The following is a 21,618-nucleotide window of genomic DNA, read 5'->3' as shown; positions in this document are numbered from 1 at the left end:
GTTTGGAATAGCAACAGAAAATACTGTAAGGTGGAGACTTAGACACTGCAATACTCAGCTGTGCCACACCTAACTTTTAGGTGTCCTGCTGCCTCATGGAATTCACAACCCTGAGACAGGCATCCCAGACTCCCTGTGCACAGGGAGAGTTAGGCACCTAAGAATGGGATTCACAAGAGCCAACACACTGAGTGGGGAGCCACCTGAGCTAGCTAGTAGGAAAGGCTGATGAGAGGGGTGGAGCCCAAGGCCCCTCAAAGGGAGTTAGGTGGCTAACTCTGGGCCCGGGTGAGATGCCTATCTCTGCTTGGGATTCACAGCCATGACCTCTTCTGGATTTAGGCACCTAAGCTAATTTTTGCAAGAAATGCCACCACCACTCTGATCATCTTTACCCCAGTGGTCAGAGCACTGAAACACGCTATGGGAGATCTGGATTCAGTTCCCTTTTCTACCTGATATGGAGCAGGGATTTTAACCTAGGTCTCCCCTTCTCAGGAAAGTGCCCTAATCACTAGGCTCTGGGCTAATACGCAGGGCTCTGTCAGTCTCTCCTGCTGAAGCTGATCCACTGTGTGTAGATAATTTAATATGCACTGGGCTGGAGAAAGAGTGAGAATGACTCTATAGTCCAGTAGTTAGGGCACTCACCTCAGAGATGGGAAACCCAAGTTCAACTCCCTTTTCCACATCATGCAGAGGTGGGACTTAAACCACCTAAAGCCTGGGTGAGTGCGCTAACCACTGACTATTTTGTATAGGTTTACAGCTGCCCAGAGCATACCTATTGGATCAGGCCCCAAAAGCAAGAAAGGTGGGGAAGCATCTATTTTGTGAATTCCACTGAGGCTCAGGCACTGAGCTGCTGGATGGGGTCAGGACAGACTGCTGTGAACATGCTCCATTACTGAAATGTAAGGCCCTTGAGGACTTTAACTGTGATTCAACATAGGCACTTAGGGACTTTAGGCACCTCCAGGATTAGAGAGCAGCTAAACAGGGGTTTTGTGAATGCCAGTGGTGCTTAAATGTCAGACTTAGGATCCTAAATTGGCAGTTAGGTGTCTGAATTCCTTTGTGAATTTAGCCTTTAGTGCAGAGACTGACTTAAAATTGGATAAACAAACCCTGTGTGTAGATCTTAAAAATCCATGACATTTGATATGCAATGAATCACAGTACATATATTCTAACCACTTAATAAGGTCAGACATGAGAACCATTTACAAGTTTTGGTTGTTCATATAAGTGAAAAAAAGTAATGTTCTAGATAATTAATTTTAAAATATTTGAGTTGGGGGGATCCTTTAAATATAACTTGAGTGTGTGTATATAACGATAACGTGATGAAATAACAAGCTCTAGGTGCTACCAGATCAGAATGGCAACATTTTACACCCACTTTGCACTGGTTGGCCAACCTGGCAAAGGCCTTACACTCAACATAATGGGATTTTTTTTTTGGTCCATCTGTCTGATTGCATTACATACAGGTACTTTAAACACTGCCTCCAATCAATTCCAAAATGTCAGGGACTGTTCTAAGAATCAATGGCCAGAAACCTATTGATGTTGGGGAACATCAGAAAACCAAAAAGGTGTGGGGAAAATGGGGGAAAACATGGAACTCCTGCCATCTGCTTAGCCAACGTGCCAACCAAACACCCGTGTCCCACCCCTTCTCTGAGGCCCTGCTCACTCCATCCCCTCTGTTGCTTACTCTCCCCCATCCTCACTCACTTGCTCATTTTCACTGGACTGGGGCAGGGGGTTGGGGTGTGGGACGGCATGAGGGTTCCAGCTGGGAGTGTGGGCTCCGGGGTGGGGCCAGAAATGAAGGGTTCAGGAGGCGGGAGGGGGCTCTAGGCTGGGGCAGGGGGTTGGGGTGTGGGAGGGGTGAGGGCTCTGGCTGGGGGTGCAGGCTCTGAGGTAGGGCCGGGGATGAGGGGTTTGGGGTTCAGGAGGGGACTCTGGGCTGGGGCAGGGGTTTGGGGTGCAAGTGGGGGTGAGGGCTCTGGCTGGGGTGCAGGCTCTGGGCTGGGGATGAGGGGTTTAGGATGCAGGAGGGGGCTCTGGGCTGGGGCAGGGGGTAGGAGTGCGGGGAGCATGTGAGGGCTCCGGCAGTGGGCTGATGTGCGGGAGCGAACTCTGGGGGGGAGTTTGTGTGCAGGAAGGGGCTCAAGACTAGGGCCAGGGGTTGGGGAGGCAGTGAGAGGTACTGGCTCTGGATGGTGCTTACCTCAGGTGACTCCCGGGAAGCGACCAGCATGTCCCTTTGGCTCCTAGGTGTAGGGGGAGTCATGGGGGCTCTGTGCACTGCTCTGCCTGCAGGCGCCGCCCCCGCAGCTCCCACTGGCCACGGTTCCCACCAATGGGCACTGCAGAGCTGGTACTCGGGGCAGGGACAGCGTGCAGAACTCCCATGGTTGCCCCTGTGCCTAGGAGCTGGAGTAATGTGCTGGCCACTTCCTGGGAGCCACATGTAGCCAGATAGAGAGCCTGCCAGCCCCGCGCCAACAGGACTTTTCATGACCACGGAGCCACCAGGTCCCTTTTTGACTGGGTATTCTGGTTGAAAACCAGACACCTGGCAACCCTAGCTCAGCTCAGCCACAGCTTCAAGCACCTCTGCAATTGTCTATGGATCAAACAACTGGTTGGTGGCACCTATTAGCTCCTTCCAGCACAACAATACCCCATCTCATCTCTGCTCATCCTCTCAATAGAGAGTTTAACATGATTTATCTCCCAGACAAATAATAATGGGGGAGAAGGGGAGGGCCAATTGTGCGGTGAATAGGGGAATGAGAGCATACACAGAGCCCCTGGCCTGGGAGAGGAATGGGGGACCCTGATATGGAGGGCGGGAGAAAGTTGGAGGATTTTGGTATGGGGGGAGGGAGCACACAGCCCTTTGGGGGAATTGGGGATGTGAGGCAGACAGAGCCCTAGGCAAGGAGGATTGGGGGGAAGGGTTGCTAGGTGGTCCCCTGGCATGGAAGGGAAAGACTGGGGGACCCTGGTATAGAGGGAGGAAAAAATGGAGAGCATACAGAACCCCTGATATTGAGGGAAGACTGGGGGAAGATGGCACACACAGAGACCCTGCCACTAGGGAGAGATTTGGGGACCCTGCTATAGGGGGGGACAGAGTCCCTATCATGGAGCAGAAGTGGGGAATGGAAAGCATAGGGACAGAAGAGGGAATGAGAGCTGCTGCCATCCAGCGAGACAGAGGCGAGTCACAGGGAGTTCCTGAAATAGGGGCATAGAAGGGAGCTCCAGGGGTGGAACAGAGGAATCCAAGGAGGCCTGGTGTGTACAATAAATTAAGCCTACAGAAGATAAGAAGTCACCTTTCCAACTGCAACTCATTTGTAGAACATTTTCATACTCTCTATTCATCTGGCAGTGAACTTAGAACAGCAGGTACGCTATCCAGTGAGACGAGGAAGAAGGGTTATTGCTCTAGACAGAGGGACTTATAACTGATATTATAGTTAGTGCAATAGCTAAATAATTTTTTTAAGTTTTCCAAAAACTACACATATAATTACTGCTCAGTTTTAATGCTATTTTCTTTTTTGTGTGTTTAAATCTTAGTTTTATATATAAAATGAACCATACCATCAACATCATCTCCTCTACTGGGCAAATCCTGATCTCTCCTCTATGGACAAAAAGGGCCCTCCTGCAGTGGAATCAGCGTACAATGGACATGCGGCAGGATCTGAGAGGCAGTGCACCAACTTGCAGCAGGGAATATAGCTCTGCAGAAAGTCCCTGAGCATTGTTACACATGGATGATTTGGAGGCAGGAAGAGAGACTAGCCTGGAGAGTGTCAAGGCTAAAGAATGCTAGAGAATCTGTTATACAGTTCCTGAATTCTTTCATCTCTATGTAGGTGGGGGGGCGCCTGGGTCACCTCCCCCAGGAGTGGAAGCCAAGAGCAGCTCCACTTCTGCTGTATTCCTCCCTTCTTTTTGCCCATATAATTCCCCAGCATTCAAACAAGTTACTGTGGGCCAGCTTGTCCTGTGAATTAATCTGTTTTCAACGAGGCTGATAACTTTCCAATAGTGAAATGAAGATGCTCACTCATTTTGCAAATTACGCACAAGAGAGGAGCCCACAGCCCAAGGCAAAGTTGCACAGTCCAAAACAAAACAACTAGAGTCAGTTTATTGCTCTAAAGAGAAAAAAAGGCATTAGCATAGATGGAAGCATCTTTCTCAGTTAGTGTCATGATTCCAATGCACTTATTGACCATCCAAGTTAGAGATCCTTTTCATTACTGCCAGAATGCCATTTTACCGACACTCATTGTTCACCTTCACAAGATGTAGCCTAGCTGCATGAAAAACAGGGAAATATAAATATCTGTTCTGTGCAGTTTAACAGCCTCCTCATTTGCCTGCCTAATAGGATGGGTTGATTCTTCCTTCTTGCTGATGAAGAGCAGGAGCAGTAAATCACTCCCGATTGTTCAGCAGCAGTAAATTTGGCACTTTATATCGGAACCAGCGAGGTAATGGGGGGTATTAATGAGTCCCTGTGAGCTTAAAAAAATATTTTGCAGCAGAGCTCCTTGAATTACAATCTTCTCACTCATCCAGACAATTGCCAGTTTATCATAGCCATTGGGGGCACTTATTGAATTTAGTGCAGGCCCACAAACACCTGGGAAAGAATGCTGTTCCTTGGGAGTATCAATGTAACTTCTCTGAAAAATGTGATTCAGCAAGCAGAGGACAAAATTATAATCACTCAGGCCAATTTCAGTGTTTCTTGAACTATGCAAATAAAATAACCAGTCTGTTAGCCTCCAAACCCTCTAGAAACAATCAAAACTCGTGGACTGGTGAATTAAGGCTTAACCGGATTTCTAGAGAGAGATCTGTGAACCGAGGAGGTTAAGTGAAATTAGATATTGCTCACCATCACACAAGGATAAATAGGGTTCACTGGGCTTAGATTTTGTTTTCCTGCTATCTTGTTCATCATACCATGATTTCCATTGTGAGAGAAACAGCAGTTGGATCCCTTTGAAAGGAAAAATATTAAAGCCAGAAAGGGAATGAAAATGTTATTTCTGGGCAAAAATAGAAAAAAGAATAAAATAAAATAAAAATGTGACTGCATAATAGGCCCAATCCTGCAGGCTCTTTTCATACAGACCTCTATTGATTCAATGCAGAGAGCATCTGCAGAATCAAGCCCAATATCTGCATGTGCTGGAAAATGCTAAGGCAAGTGACAAGATGACAGACGCAAAAGGCAGAAGGCAAGACTGGAGTTGATTATTCTGTCCTTGTGGACTTCCTCTGACTGCAGGAATACCACGTTCTGTTTTCCCAAGTACTTAAGGAAGAGCCCACTGTCAGCATGTCATTTGTAATCTTATTTTTTCTGTATCTATTGTTCACAGTGGTGTGTTATTCCAGTGAGGACTGAGATTCAGTTTCTACTCTGAGCTCAATTTCTCATGGGATTATTACAACATAACCATTGTTCATGGCAGGCTAAAAAAAAAATCAAGTGGTATCTAGAAGCAGTGTTTTGGATACTTTGGAAAACAAAACTATGTTCCAATATGTATTTAATCAATAGTGTTGCAGCCAGACACAGACTGTTAAACATTTAAAAAACCCACCAATATACATATTTGTCCAGCAAACCAGAGTCGCTCTATTAGGTGGAGATATATTTACCTTGCTCTGCTCACCCTAAACTGGGATGTTTTTTATGGTCCTGATTTGCTTTAAATTGGCCCTGCAATGTAATTAAGTACCCCATCCAACACATGCTGGAGTGGAAAGAAAGTATAGAAGTCCATTGTGCATCTAAACTCTGAATACTTAGGCTATGAACATGCATCTACGTTTCGAGTGATTACGCTGGAAACATTAAAAAGAGAATGTCTCTTTAGCTTTAATATGGCATACAAATATTTGAGTCCAGTGTGACTGTTGAATTGTATTGTACTAAATTCTACAGTTTTGTATGAACTAAAAACATGATAGGCCAAATTCTGCCCACTGACACTCATATGCAAATCTCACTGATGGCAATGGGAGTTGCAAGAACATATATTTATAAATGTGTTATTATGCTCTGAGGGCACAATTTTGCCCTACATATTTTACTAAGTTAACATATAATAAAGATGGGGAGATAAAGAGGTATAAACCTGGAGCCATGCACCAACCCAGTGGCAGATTAGCCCCCCAAAAATGGGTGCCCCGACCCGCTCAGCGCTCCTGCTGGGGAGCAGGGTTGGGGCACTGGGGCTTGCCCTGCTCCGCCTTCCTGGCTTCCCCCGCTCCCCAACCCTGCTTCCCAGAAGGAGTGCCTGGCGGGGGGGGACTGCAGGTGGAAGAGGTGGGAAGCGGTCCCCACTTGCTCTGGCCCAGGGCCCCACAAAATCGTAATCTGCCTCTGACCAACCAAAATATCTTAAAAAATAACCAGAGGAAAACCAGTAATCTGCAGTAGCTGCTGCAATGCTGTTAATCTCATCACACAACTTTTGCTATTTGGGATAAACAAACAGGAGGAACTAGTGCTTAGAACCTAGATGTGCAAATTCATTTTACATCAGTTAATCCAATTGCGCTATTTATCCATTTAGGACACATTTATTTCCCTCCAAGACAAAACACTTTCAATACCAAATTTATCCCAATTAGAAGAGGTATAATTTGGTACAAGAAGCAGAGACTTGTTTTTCTGCAGCTAATGTGAAGCTGAATTATTTTGTTTAAAAAATTCTGGGCAGATAAGATGAACAAACTTTTCTGAATAAGGCTGAAGACGAACAGAGTTATCACATGCTTTGTAGCTTCTGGGTTGTAAAGCGGCATTGGCCACTTTGATGGGATGAATAGATTACATAATGTAACTTTGATAATGGCTTACAGTAAAACTATAGTCATGTCGAAATTGATAGAGCCTCTCCTTTCAGCACAGGACTGGATCCCAGATGGAACTGGATGCCGTCTACCAGAAAACTTGATCTTCAATTGGGAATCAAGACTAAGTTCTAAAATATTTGCCAATTTTTTCTGGATTATGCAAATAGATATGGGACTTGATATTTCATCTTGATGACATATCTGTTGCCATGCTTTATGATAACTAGGCAATGTTTGGGAATGAATAATCTTTGGTTAGCAGTTTATGCACATTCTGTATCAATGTTATGACATTTGTAAGGCAGATGGATTCTGATACTGTAGCTTTAACTGCCCTGCAGTTCTTATTGGACAAATATCCTTATCACGTAAACACCCTTGTTGGCAGCCTCAGAGAAATTAAAGATAGCATGGAGCTCTGGAGACTGAACCTCCTTCTCGCCCCCTCTAGGGTAGCCAAGGTCCCGATTTTTTACCAGAAGTCCAGTCAAAAAGGGGACCTAACAGTGTCCTGTCAGATTTACTGACCTGACACCCACAGTCCAGTTACTGTGGGCAGGAGGAAGGGAGGCATTGGGTCATCACCTGCACCAGCCCCTACCCAGCTGGGGCCACCTCCTACCTGTGTCAGGTGGCTGCATCTCCCAGTCTCAGCAAAGCAGGCAAGTCCCTCCTAACCTGTGTGGGGAGACTGGAGGGGAAAAACAACAAGTGCTGGGAGGGTGCAGGGGGGAAGAGGAGTGGATGGGGTGGAGCCTCAGGGGAAGAGGTGGGCAGGGGTGGGGGCTCGGGGGGAAGAGGTGGGGCAGGGGAGGTTCCGGCACTCCTGCTGGAGTGTTTGGTTTTTAAATATTACCAAGTTGGCAACCCTAACCCCCACACAATGGGTATCATCTCCCAGATATAGCTGAGGCACATGGGTAGAGAGACTGTAGAGATTGCGTAGTCACTGCTCACGCTGTAAATGTTCTATGGATAGAGACTGTTGGTTTCTCAGTCTGTCTGTCAGGCACCTTTTAAATAATAAAACCAAAGTGCCAGATCCACAGCTGATGGAAATCAGGATCGCTTCACTGAAGTCAATAGCTCTATGCCAGTTTACATAAGCAGAGGACAAGGCCTGTTGAACGAGTGCATGTCCATTTTAAATGTCACAAATGTACGGTTCAAATTGTTAATTTGCTCAGTTCCAGAAAGTGGTGCTTATGCTCCTCTGCTTGACTTTACTCCTATAATTAACCAACTAAATATAGAGAATAATTGATTGTACAGATTCCTGGAGTTCCTGTGTGCTACTCCGCACAAGACACCCAGGCTAGTGAATGCAATTTATGCTCTAGAATTAATGCAGTATGATGTGTCTGTTGATGCAACCTCAGAATTGACCTTTGGGTTCTTTCCTGGTAACCAGCAATCTGTCAAAAAATGAAGAGCCATGAACACTGCACTTCACTACAGGCCTAACTACCACAGCCTCTGTCACCAGGGAGATTGTTATTCTATTAAGTGAAATTTTCCTAATCTAATTGTGGTAACTACATTTCTAATTGTATAATTAGTCACTAGAGTTGTGCCAGAGGAGTTACGTTAAAAAATGTTGGTTATTATTTCTCAATAGAGTAACTATAGGTTTACTATGTTAGCTATTTTTTCCTCCCCTTAAGAACTGGGTGTTCCTAGGAAAACCCATCATATGAGCAAACTGACTTTAAAATGCCACTATTCCAATGCCTTGCAAGCCTTAGTGGAGGTTAATTATAGTTAGCGGAGAGAAAAGATTAAGGCAGTAGAGAGATGTGTTCACTCCAGCACAGCCCGCTCTGCTGGACTCTAAGGAAACCAACTGGCAGGTGGAGTGCTCTGCAGATGGTCATGGCAGGCATATCTCCAGTGGTGCATAATTGTCACATACCATCATATTTGACTCTGCCATACTGCCTAGCAAGATTTATGGTTGATTACCCACAATTATAGCAGGAAATGGGAAAGAACATCTCAGCAGCACTAACCATCTCCTTCCACAAGCAGTACTTGGATCAAGCCTGAGCTGCTATTCTTCTCCCTAAATACTGTCTTGCTTTTGGGTTTTTAATTGCTTTATTCTCCCCGTTGATGACGACTCTGTACCAAATTAACCCAGAGTTTGTGCTGGCTTCTGGCACAGGGTTCCTGGTATCCAAGAGTCTGCCCATGCAGCAGGGAGATGCAAGGCAGCGGCCACAACCTCCCTTCTTTTTGAGGGAGTCAGCAACCATGGCTGCAGCCACAGAAATGGGTAGTGCTCCTCATGGAGGATGGCTGCTATAGAGCCAGTGGTGGAGATTGTAGCTGCCTTTCTCTAGAGAAAACCCAAAGACAGAGAGGACAGACAGCAGTGCCATAAACTGTTTTGCCTTTGGTGAATCCTCTCTGGTGTGCAGCAGGGTAGGCTGGTGCAGGGAGGTACCACTTCCTCTCCAGTGCCCCAGGAGACTGAATTTGGCCCTTTGACTTGGTTGAACTGGAACTGCAGAGGCACATGCAGTACCATTGTTTTAAGTCATTCAGTGCACTTGAGTTATAACCAACCCTTACTTCTCGGGCTTGGTCTTGCAACCAACACCCATGCAATGGAAATACTTTGATGGACAAAAGTTTGCAGGATTAGACACTTGCTCTTTTCAGTGGAGAAAAAGGCAGTTGACCAGCTGTATCAGCCTAGCACCTACGTATATCAAACCTTTTCACTACAGCCTGTTTAATCTCACAGGCTCCACACAGCCTATGAACCACTCTGCTTTCATGTGACTATGAGTATAAGAGGAGAATTACTCTCAGGAATATATCTTTAAAAAAAAAAAAGAAAAAATGTTTGATTTTTGAGACACTGAGATTTGTCCCAGTTTTGCTACTTCAGCACACGTCCCTCTTCCCCTGCCAAGTCTCAGGCATCACAAAACAAAATACAACTATGAGGAAAAGAAGATCTATTGAAGTTTTTTGCTCTTCCTGACTGGTGGTATCAAACCACACTAAACCTTCAAGGTAAAAACCAGTCTTTAAAATGCACTTTCTGGTCTCCTTTGTTCAGCTTCTTCTCTGGGTTTTGAAAGAAATCCATAAATGTCAGAGAGGCTGTTTTGACTCTTGATTAAAGACTGGTCATGCAAACGCTTACACATGTGAGGAATCAGAATCACAGGGAGAGTCTTATTGACTACCCCTTGGGGCAACAACATAACTAAAGAGGTGACTGATATGTACAAGTGTTCCCCGGATCAAGGATTTGGGTGATGGAGAAAGAGACAAAAAGTTGGGGGGAGTGAGGGAAGACATTTCCACCATAGTTATATGAGTGTTTAGAAAGAGGCTTCACAGCTAGTTTCTGGATTTGCCTAGGAGCAGAACATTGTGAAGTGCCAATCGAGACTTTTCCTATGTCTATACATCTGATTATCTGGGGTACAACAGTGATGGGCAGCCTATAAATATCATAGACAGACGGTGTGAGACTGCTACCTATCCTCTGTACAGCAGGAGGGTACCGCATGTCCTTGGGCACAAGAATCCCCACTACCCACTGTAGATTGTACTGGACCTGACATTTAAGACTGTCTTCAGTCCCAGGTCTGGGTCCAATTTGTGATGAATCTTGAATGGAAGTGGTTCCAAAAGAAAAGTTTTCAATCATTTACAAAGTGTTTTTCATTTTGAAAATGTATTGTACCTTTCATGTAATTGCATATTACTCACTGCAATTACATTATGCACCTACTTTGAAGAAAAATCTGCTAGTTACCCCACTACTGATCAACAGCTGATGTGGTCATTCGCTCTGAGATAAGCCTTGGACTCTAGTCATTTAGCAGTTTTGGTATAAGGGGAGATGACAGGAAGATGACAGCAGAACAGGCTGCTAAGAAACATCTTTTAAATAATAGGTGTAATATTCTGCCTTCCCCCTCTTCCTCAACCAACACAGAAAGAGGTGATGTTACAAATTACAAAAGCAATTTCAAACATGTGACTATAATGGACATTCAGCAAAAACCAGCAACCACCAATAACCCTCAGTTTAACATACCATAGCTTGCCATGCCTTCTCCATTAGCTCAGTAAAGAAGAGGAGAAACTATTTTATAACTGGAAATGTGTTACTGTGGCTTAGACACTTTTAAGTCAGGTGTTCTTTCTTCAGAAATGTCATGCCACATAATGGTGTTTGTAAAATTAAGTCACATTCTGTAAGACAACCTGATCTAACTCAAGGCCATTCAAGAAGCAAAGTATGCTAGCAGTGAAAAGAAATACCAATTCAGTAACCAATTTAAACAACACATGCCGCAGATTGTATAAAACGTGGGCATTTTATTCCAAAGAGCATACAAAGGAGGTATTCCCAGGACAGGCCTCGGAGCACCTGGAAAGAAGCCTCTGTGTGTGGGGTTGAGATAGCAGGGGAACTCATATGTGCAAGCGTGCTTTGGGCAAACCTTTCTACCACAAAACTCACTATTTATTTCCATCTCCTTAAATACGAATCAGTTTCTGCCTGCTTACACTGCCCAGATGCCTACATTTTTCACTACACAGAGATATGACACAATCCTGTAATAATGAGATACATATTTTCACATCTATAGTACCCTACATCCAAGGTTCACAAAGCACTTGACAAATGTAACTGAATTTACTCTCACAGCATCTGTGTACATAACTAGTATTGTCCCTATTTCATAGATAAGGAAATGTATGTGCTGAGAGGTGAAGACAGTTTCTCAGGGTCACAGAGAGTCTGCGGCAGAACCATGAAGAGATTTCAAATCACAAGACTCCCAATCTTGTGCTTTATCCACAAAACTATCCACCTCCTTCCTTCTCAGGTCTGCATGAAAGATAAAGAAGCCGTGGATAGGTTTGTTAATGATCAGATATGCTTACTTACTCCAGTGGCCTGCCTCTACTAAGATATTCAGTGCTGGAGGTTCTAAGGAATCTTAAGACCTACCTCACTTTGCTGAATAACATCAAACATTGCCTTAAGATGAGCAGTTATAGGGCAAAGTATCAATGTTTTTTAAATGCATAATTCCCTACAATATCGTCTTTTGTCTTTATCTGTACTCTGAGATGGCAGTCCCAGCTATTTCGATACATGCCAGCTTCCATGGAATGCATCTCTGCACTGTGTCAATTTATATGCTGATGTGAAGTCAATTGTAGTTCCGCATTTCCCTTCACAGGAGGAATAACTTCATTTTTATGATACTTTTCTCAGCTTGCAGCACCATCCAACTCTATATATGATGTTGCAGCTTCCAGACAGTGTGGGGCTTTTTGTGTGTACTCAGGGAAAGGTATAATACAATATGGTACATTTCTAGTCAAATACAGCACTGGGTTATGCTAAAATAATTTCTCTTCCCCACTATGGAATATGGATCGACCATTTCAAAATGTATATCTAAATATAAAATACCTTCTTCATTTTGTTATTCTGTTTGGAGCAGCATAAGCTAAAAAGCTCCAGGCAACAGTGGAAAATTAAGGTCTTTTCCTAACAAGAAATGTGCTCTGTAACAGGATGGCAGGATCTGTGACCTTGCACAGGGATGCTGGGCTCTTCTGTTGAGCTGCCCTGTGAGAATGATTTACAGCCCTGCATAAAGCTGCTGAGTTAGTTCTGCCCACTGATTGGGGCACTTTGGTTATTACTGATACAAGAGGTGGATGTGACCCTGTGATCAGAGAGAACTAGGGATGCAGACAGGGAGATCCTGAAGAAGACCCTAGGGACAGCCATGATTAGGGAGGAAATTTAGGCTGAGGCTTATGTTCTGTTGTTATTACATCAATTACCCTTTCCTGAGATTTGGCTTTATTAGTAAGTACGGCCTTACTCAGTCTGTATTAGGGTGACCAGACAGCAAGTGTGAAAAATGGAGACAGGGGTGGGGGGTAATAGGCAGACCGGCTCCAGACCCCAGCGCGCCAAGCACGCGCTTGGGGCGGCGTCCCGCGGGAGGGCGGCAGGCGGCTCCGGTGGACCTCCCGCAGGCATGCCCGCGGAGGGTCCGCTGGTCCCGTGGCTCCAGTGGACCTCCCACAGACGTGCCTGCGGGAGGTCCACCGGAGCTGTGGGACCAGCGGACCCTCCGCAAGCACGTCTGCGGAAGGCCCACCGGAGCCGCGGGACCCGCGACCGCCAGAGTGCCCCCCCCGCGGCATGCCGCCCTGCTTGGGGCGCCGCAAATCCTAGAGCCGCCCCTGGTAATAGGCGGCTATATAAGAAAAAGACCCAAAAATCAGGACTGTCCCTATAAAATCGGGACATCTGGTCACCCGTGTCTGTATAGACTTTTTGGGAGCAGGTGGGAGTGCCACCTGGTCACACACTCCTACACTGGGATTCACACCACGACAATCTCTGATCTTAGTCTGAGTAATGCTAGAAATGTACAACAGTTTAGCTGCGAATAAATAAGATTTATAAACAAAATTAGTGGCTCAGCTAGTAGCATTATATAAGCATGGGAGCCTTCCCAATACAAAGAATTACTGGACTCTTTCTTCATATGCTCATCTGGCCAAAAATACATCCCTGTTTGGCATGTCTTTCAGGCCACTTTGCACTGGCTCTGTAGCATCAATTACAGATGCTTCCCCTTTTCCCCAGTTCAGGAAGGCATCCCTGTTCATGAAACACAATAAAGACATACTTAAGTGCTTTCCTGAATCGGCGCCACAACAAATATGGGGTTTACAAGGAACATATACAAGCTGTTATGTGGCAGTGGGTATTGAGTGATATGTAGAGGACAGCAACTTGGTCCAGAATGAAGGTGTGAGTGTAAGCACAAAGTTATCTTCCCATATGCCTCCCAAAATGAATTAGGCCATTGCCCATCAGCATTTACCCTAGACAGATTTGGGTAGGAGAGTCTGTGTATCAATGCTCATGGCTCTCAAACTGAACATGTAAACAGAACAGAATCTGATTATTTTTAAACTATATTTTGCCAAGTTTTGCTCTCTCACCCTGGTGTAAGTTTGGAGTAACTCTGTGGAAGTCAGTGGAGTTACAAGTGGATTGATGTAAGTGTAACTAAGAGAGGAATTTGATATAATATGTTCATAATCAATAGCCATATTGGCAGATGCTCAGTCATCTACCTCATCATGGTTTCCTATTTGCCTACTGACCTGGGCAAGGGGAAATTAAGAGAAGGGGAATTGATTTCAGAAGAAAATGACAACAGTACAGGGTCCACAGATGGGGATGCATCAGTCCTCTCTGGGCACTTCATACTATATCAGAATGCTTCTTTTCCTCTATCACCTCTCAGCCATGTTCACTGGAATTACTCAGTTGCAAGCAAAGAAAACCTACTAGCTTCTTTTTCTAAGGTTTCAGCAAGAGAAACAAGATGGCAAAAGGTATACAAGTGGAAAGAATCCCTCCCACGGTGCTTCCAGCTGCAAATGAAATGACATGAGGAAAACAAAGTTATACTTTTTTTCCTGAAGACAGGACCCTTGCTGTACATTGAAGGGAACAGTGTCATCTGCAGAGCCAGTCCCTTGGAACTACTAGAAGTTACAAGAGAATCAAACATTATTATCCAGGATTAGTCAGTTCAGAATTTTCTATTCCATGGGCCTACTTTCATTTAAAAACCAAGACGGACTCTAACGAGGTTGGCCTGAATTCTCCTTTTAACTTTTGCAAATTAGACGTTACATGGGGGTAAATTTTCAAACTGGCATGAGAGTGTTGGGCTCACAAATCCCAATTATTTGCTAATCAGAGATGCATCATTCCTGAGCACCATTTTGAAAATATACACCACAATATTTGAAAAGTGTCATCCTGTTCTCTAAGGATGAGATAATCTCCCTGAATCTTGAGACAGGTTGATGGAAAGAATCTGTGTTTTTGTGCATCTTTAAAGAAAGTCTACGTCACATGGAATTATAGTTATGTTATAACAAAGTAGCAGCTGATTTAGGGCATGAAATTATTATACTGGTGTGAGCTGAAAACTTTTTAGACTCGTGTCACAAGAAAAAAACAATATGGGGCTGAGAGGTGGCAAAAGCAGATGTGCTGTCACTTTTTTTAAAAAAAAATAGAATTGGCAATTCAGCAGTTGAATCATTGGTTCAGTAGTGATCAGAAGACAAGGTCAAGGTAAGAAAACAAAAGAAAGAGAAATGAGATGTGAAAAATTTAGTGTTAGAATTCACTGACTCAAGAGAAGTAAAATCTTTGCATTGAAATGCACACAAAACATATAGGCATTTGAGTCTGGGAAACAGCTAAATGGGATCTCAGAAAAGATAACAAAAGAAAACCAGAAAGAGAATCAAACAAAAATAAAATCGTATTATTAAGCAATCTGACAGTAATGATTACTTTGCTTATTGGTTAAATAGACTTTCATAGTAAATATAGTTTTATAAATACAATAAATTGAAACACTTTGGCTTGATAGTAACATTAGACGAATATAACATCTGAATGCTGAATTTGGCTGCTGCGCATTTCAGCTGAAACTGCTGCCTCTCTTGACATGCTATTGTCTTTAAAAGAATTTGCCCATAAAAGTTAGTTACCGAAGGCAAAGTGATAGTTGCAATAGTTAATATCAGTGATATAATTATATTATGAGTTGTGCTGATTTTAATAAGCACTAAATGTAACTAAGAGCAAAGGTTTGGCAGTAGACTGTCTTTGCCACAAATTGATTCTATAAGAAGCTTAAATAAGACAGTGTGTGTTGTCATTAGGAACAGCACTGTTAAGGATATGTATTATTGGGTTATTATATCCTATATGGCTACAACAAATTCTTCATGTTCTTTATTCAGCATTATCCAAAATGACTGTAATGTTTTTTAATATGGAGTCCATTCTGCAGTCCTTAGATTAAGGTCCCCTTGAAGCCAGGGCGAGGACAGTCTGAATAAGGTCTGCAGGATCATTCACAGATTTTTTCAGAGGTGGACATTTTGAGGAGATGAGGAAATTTTCTCTCTCTTAAGCATCTGCTCTCCGGCTCTAATATTCCCAGCCTGGGAACCACCTTATGAGACCACATAGGTTCAAATGCCAGGAGCACGCAGATCAGATTCAGTTCTATGCTTCTTTTACATCTCAAGCAAATAGCACCATCTCTGAGGTCTTGTGGGTTTAAAATGGCACCGGTGGCACCATGGAGCCAGGCCCATGCTCAGAAGGAGCCCCAGTCTGCTCCGCTTGCACTGTGCCCTGAGACACTCCCCATTCCCCAGCTCACTGGCTCCTCCCTGCTCACCACTTGTTCCTCTCGGCCTACTCGCTTGCTGGCTGAGGTCTCCTCTCCACCCCCTCGCCCCACCTGCCAGCTTCTCTCTGCCTCCCAGCCAGACGCCAGTGCACCTCTGGCTCCCGGCAGTCTCTGTTTCCCACCACCTGTGGGGCCTCGCCTGTCTCCCCAGAGCTGAGTTGCCTGGGACTGGTGCAGAAGCCTGGCCAGTCTCGGCCAGTTGTGGGGGCTTGGCTGGGCCCCTCCAGGCAAGTGGGTCCTGAGGGAGCCTGACCAGGACAGGCCCTGGCCTGGCTGACTGTGCCTCTCCTGAGGGGCTGGAGTGACTCCCTGCCTCGGGACTAGTCCTGGTTGCACTGGTGGCTCAGCCTGGCAGACACAGTCGTCTCCCAGAGGGCTGGTGAGTGCGGCTGCGGGCAGGGCCTGGGGGAGAGGGGGTTTCTGGAGAGCCTGGGAATGGTGCTGGGCTGTGAGGGGGTAGGGAAAATCTCTGTGTGTTGGGGCACTCAGATATGTTCTTTAGTAGGGGTTCTTCAGTGTGGGTTCAGTGTGGGGTGCTGGGCAGTTGTGGGGGGGCTGTGTGCAGGGGGGCACTGGGCAGGGGTGGTGGTGTGCAGGGCGCTGTGCATTTGTGGCAGGATCTGAGGGGGTCTGGGCATAGCGGGTCCATGGGGGCTCTGGCCATAGGGAATTGGGGGGGTGTTCCGGTGTTGGGTGGGGGGGATGTCTGGTGTGGCATGGGCCCACCCCCAAGGGGAAGGGGCATGCTAACAGCACGCGACCAGGCGGGGCACTGTGCATCTGGCAACTGCCAGTTTGTAGTGCCCTCGCACTTGGCTGGGTAGAGCAGCCATGCCATGCCCCTGGCTGGCCCCTCGCTCTGGGGACCAACACCCCTCTCCCCCGCTCCATGCTCCATTGCCCCCATGGGGGCCCACAAATATATTTGGCATTGGGCCCACAAAAGGTTAATCCAGCCTTGGACAAAGCTAGGCAAGATTAAAGGTGGTACTGGTGGGGAAAGGGGAAATGCCATTACATTGCCCTCCATTGAGGGCATCTACTGTTAGGTCATCAATATAGTCCTCATTCTATGGGTTTCTGTGCACTCCATATTACTACAATATCTATGATTTGCTGAAATATCCACATATGTGAAAAAACCACTGTTCCATATCTGGTGACTATGAGATTGCACCCAGTCCGGTTGGACTCAGACTTGGCACAGTTATCCATGTATTTGTGACCTTCAGCTTCACTTATTGCAATGCACAACACGTAGGAATCAAACCTCTGCCTTTAAAAAAGCTTTAAATGGTTCAGATGTGGTTGTTTACTCTGTGACACTGGCTGCCAAGAACACATCACCCTTTGCTTCACTGCCTACAATGTCTCCCCAATGAATAGAGAGCCAAAGTCAAGGTTTTGGTTTTTAACTTTAAAGCTCTCTCTGGGATTAGCCCAAGCCACCTGAAGGACTGCCTCGGAGTCCAAGATTATGGCTTTCACTGGAACATTAGTACACTGATGTCTGAAGGAGACAGTGCTTCCTAGACAACTGGCCCATGATAGTGGAACTCACTCCCAGAAGATATAAGAACCACCAAAAATCTCATTGCCTTTGGAATGTATTTCTTTGACCTAGACTTTCCACACAAGAAAAACAAACCAAAATAAATTTTAAAAATGCGCCAATAGGAAAAAGATTTTTTGTTATGCTTAGTGTGAATAATGCCTTTATTAGATTTAAAAAGTATTTGTTCTATCCTGTTCTCCATTCTCTCAACAGTTTACATTAATCATTCACTAACAATAATGCAACATGCAATTTACCTCAGTTAGCATCTTTCAAAGACATCCAGTGGTTTTATTCCCTCTTCCACGTCTTGACATTGGGCTATTTAAGAGTTAAACTTCTTGTAGGAATTATTTGAGAAATTGTAGCTATTGTATGGTATTAAATGTCAATTACTGGGGTAAGCTGCTTCCTATTGCATATTTATTTAGATTAATTTACAAGGTGTATCGAAGGAGCTATTGAGCATTTTTAAAATGTTAATGGACACAGTTACAAATAAATCATTCTGACAAAAAAAATCCTTATGTGCTTTCATAAGATCATTCTGAAGCTCATTAAATCATTAAAATGAAGCTATGAATGTTCTGTTAGGCACACTATTAGCCTTTTTACGCTATTACACTAATATGGAATGCCCTCAGCCAGTCTGAGCACAGTGATGCTGTACAGTGCCACTGTGGTAGTTTCCAGTATCCATAACATACCACAGTCCCTCCATCCTGACTGGCTATCATGAGTTCCCTACCCTCTGACTTCCTGTTGACTTCAGAACTCATCATCTACATCCCTGTAACAACTGGGGACAGCCACCACAGGTTGGCAGCAGTCTGGCGACTTCTGAAAGTGAGTTGGCAGAACTGACATGTAAACGTGCCACTCCGAGTCAGTTTGCAGCACCAAGCTAAGATCGCACTAAATATGACTCAAAAAACAGTCAGCTAAAACTTCCTTGCCTGTCCTGCTGCTTCCCTCAACTTCTTGTTTCCTCCAGCTGCCAACTTCTGCTGTTCCAGACTTTCATCTGTCTCTCAAAGTTTAAAAAAACCAAACCTTTAACCCAAATATTTCGCAAAAGTATTTAGACATTTCAGCATAATAGAACACAGTAAATAATAACCACTACATCCACCTTTGGCCTGGGAGTTAGTTAGTCTGCAATATATTTATCACCATTAAACTAGAAAGCAGATTCTCTGATTTTATTTACACTGTGGAGGATATCAAGTCTTCACACTGAGGGACCAAACCCTCCTCATTTTCATTGTTATGCAGATAACCTCCAGCTTCCACTCGCAATTGAATAACATTACCTGATGCCTACTGCGATTGCTTATCTAGGGAAGTGATATAAGAAAACTTAAGTTGTTTCATCCTAAAATTTTACAAGTATTTTGCACTTTTTAAAAAAATGAATCACACTGACTCTAGTTTTGTTCTTTGTTCCTCTCTGCACCTTCTCTGTTCCTCTCTTTTTCCCATTCCTCTGCAAATACTTATTGGTTGCTTCATCCTCTTCTCCCTTTCCAAGTTGTTCCCTGTTGCCTGGGTCCCCTTTCCTCCAGGACACATTTCCCTACCAACTGGTTCCCTACTGCACTGGCCCCCTAGAAATGCTGGCCACTTAGCTAGTCACCTGTTCATCTTTTCCCCCTAATCCCTTGGGCATAATACTTGGCTGCCTAGACTCTTCTGCCTTGGGGATTCCTGCATTGCTGGTGTCTGGCAGCTCCAGTTGTCCCACTAGGGCAACTCTTGTTTCCATCTCTTACGTAGTTCTGATTCCTTCTCCTTGTTTCCAGCTGCTTTCACAGGCTTCCAGACTCTTTGTTCCAGACAAGGAGGAGTTAGCACCATGTGAGCACTCACATCTCTGCAAATAACTAATGGTCCCTGAACAGCAGTTTGGCAACCCCTGAGATAATTTATTAGATGGGGCCAATTCCTGCATTCTTTGGTCACCCAGACCTTACACTGAAACAACCAGAGGTCCGGTGCATAAGGAATGCAGGACTGTGCTTATTGTGTAACTGCTAAAGCAGTTCATGCCCTTTTCTTTTTATGGCAAACTGACTATACCTTTTTTCCATCTCAGAAAACCTATTGTACTTTAAGGGACTGTCAAAGATTGTTGAGGGAACTGTATTCCATACACATACACCTCAAAACATTGATGCACTACCAATATTTTAACAGGGAACTAACACAAAATTCCCATGTTTAAACTGTGATAAACTTAATGTAGCAGGTATATGTACCCTGGCAGAGTAGAGAGGGAGAGGGACAGGGACTAGGGAGTGGATGCATTTGTTTTCTCATGTAATCTGAAACGCCGTCTCATGATCATTACCAAGGAAGGAGGTGGCACCATTCTGTTCACAAATTCACATTTTAGCTGCCCTTTGATGGAAATAATTATACCTAGTTCTCAATTATTTTCCTGAGTATAGCACCCGGTTCTGCTTCATATGGATTGCAAAAGTTGTAAGTGATTCCTTCCCAATGAACTGTTTTGAAAATACCTATCATTTAGTGCTATCTGACCCACTCTAAAAGTGAAAAAAGGTGGGTTTCACAAATATTTTCATGAGCCTTGGTGATAAATCCTCTCAGGTAGAGATGACTTATCAGGTACCCAGAAAAGTTTGGGCAAGGAAATCATCCCAATCTTCTACTCATTTGGATAGCAGAATGTTAACTAGGGCTTTTGGGGAATCAAATCCAGCTCCTCCCTGTCCAAAATCTGTTTTTAAAATAATTTACATGACAATTCACATGGTTTAAGACACAAATGCCCTGAGGATTTGGGAATATCAACAGCAGCCAGAGTGATTTCAAAATTTTGGAACAGCTTGTTTTTATTACTGTTACACTTTTTGGCCCAAGCAATTAGGCAATATGTAAGGCCTTAGGAGGAGAAATGAACGATAGAGTCAGGTATTACTTCATGCAATCCTGTTATACAATAAGTCCTGTTTTCCTGAACACAGTAGGAACAAATAACAGGAGGTCATTTCCTTGCTCACAATTTCCAAGCCTTTTTCCAGCCAGTTCTTTCTCTTGCCTTTCTTCTAGGGCCACCCTAAAAGTGCTTCTTTGGCTGTCTCCTGGGCTTTCTGTTGTTTTCTTCCTGCTCCTCAGGGTTTCTGACACACAGACACACACAGCTGCAATCAAATCAATCCCCAGCATCTGCATTCAATCTAGTCTTTGGGTAGTGACTTCCATTGTTTCAGCTATCACTGTACAAAGGGGCATTTAATTATTCCCTTATTTAGCCTGAATGGAAGATGGTTAGCATGTCCATCAATTTCAGTGAGGTTTGTGATGGACCATAGATCAAAGATACACTTACTAGGAGCCACCTTTCTTCCAACATAACATTACCTACATTTTCAATCAGTTGAAAGCTAGGGGAGTTGTGGATTTGAAGGTGGATCCATGAGATAAAAGGCCAATGATGATAAACTAGTGCAGGATTAATACACTTTAAATGTAGATACAATTAGTGATCAGATGATCAGCACATTATGTAAATACAGAAACCACCACCATCCAAGGTGGCATGAGTACGGTAGGTAACAGATTACTTTTCCGTTCTTTTCATCAGTCAAGTCAGAGAAGCAAGGAAGTTAACATATTTTACCATAACATTAAGACACTTTAGCATTAAAAAACCATTAAATAAAGAAATATTTCTCAGGGGCATTAATTAGGGAAACTTTGGTTTATGCTCATAAACCCTTTGCCTTCTGTTGCATAAGGAGGTCATTTTAATAAGTAATTCTAAATGGTTGCAATGCTGATTGTGAGGAAGTGCGGCTAAAGAATTTACCGAGA

At 44.3% G+C, this 21,618-nt stretch overlaps 1 protein-coding gene and 1 long non-coding RNA gene across 2 annotated transcripts in view; both read left to right on the top strand.

Annotated features, from left to right (window-relative positions):
• Positions 1-3,718, top strand: part of LOC123343645 — a 42,819-nt gene extending 39,101 nt beyond the window's left edge. Inside the window, exon 3 of the long non-coding RNA XR_006572301.1 lies at positions 3,604-3,718. This is a non-coding gene — a long non-coding RNA (uncharacterized LOC123343645). The remainder of the gene's footprint in view (positions 1-3,603) is intronic.
• The window catches only part of SHISA9 (shisa family member 9), a 240,996-nt gene that overhangs the window by 169,796 nt on the left and 49,582 nt on the right, over positions 1-21,618 (top strand). The gene's annotated exons all lie outside the window — the stretch shown is intronic.

The sequence above is a fragment of the Mauremys mutica genome, chromosome 11 (assembly GCF_020497125.1).
Source record: "Mauremys mutica isolate MM-2020 ecotype Southern chromosome 11, ASM2049712v1, whole genome shotgun sequence".
Lineage (NCBI taxonomy): Eukaryota > Metazoa > Chordata > Testudines > Geoemydidae > Mauremys > Mauremys mutica.
Note: the sequence above shows the minus strand (reverse complement) of the source record. Positions and strands in the feature narration are given on the sequence as shown.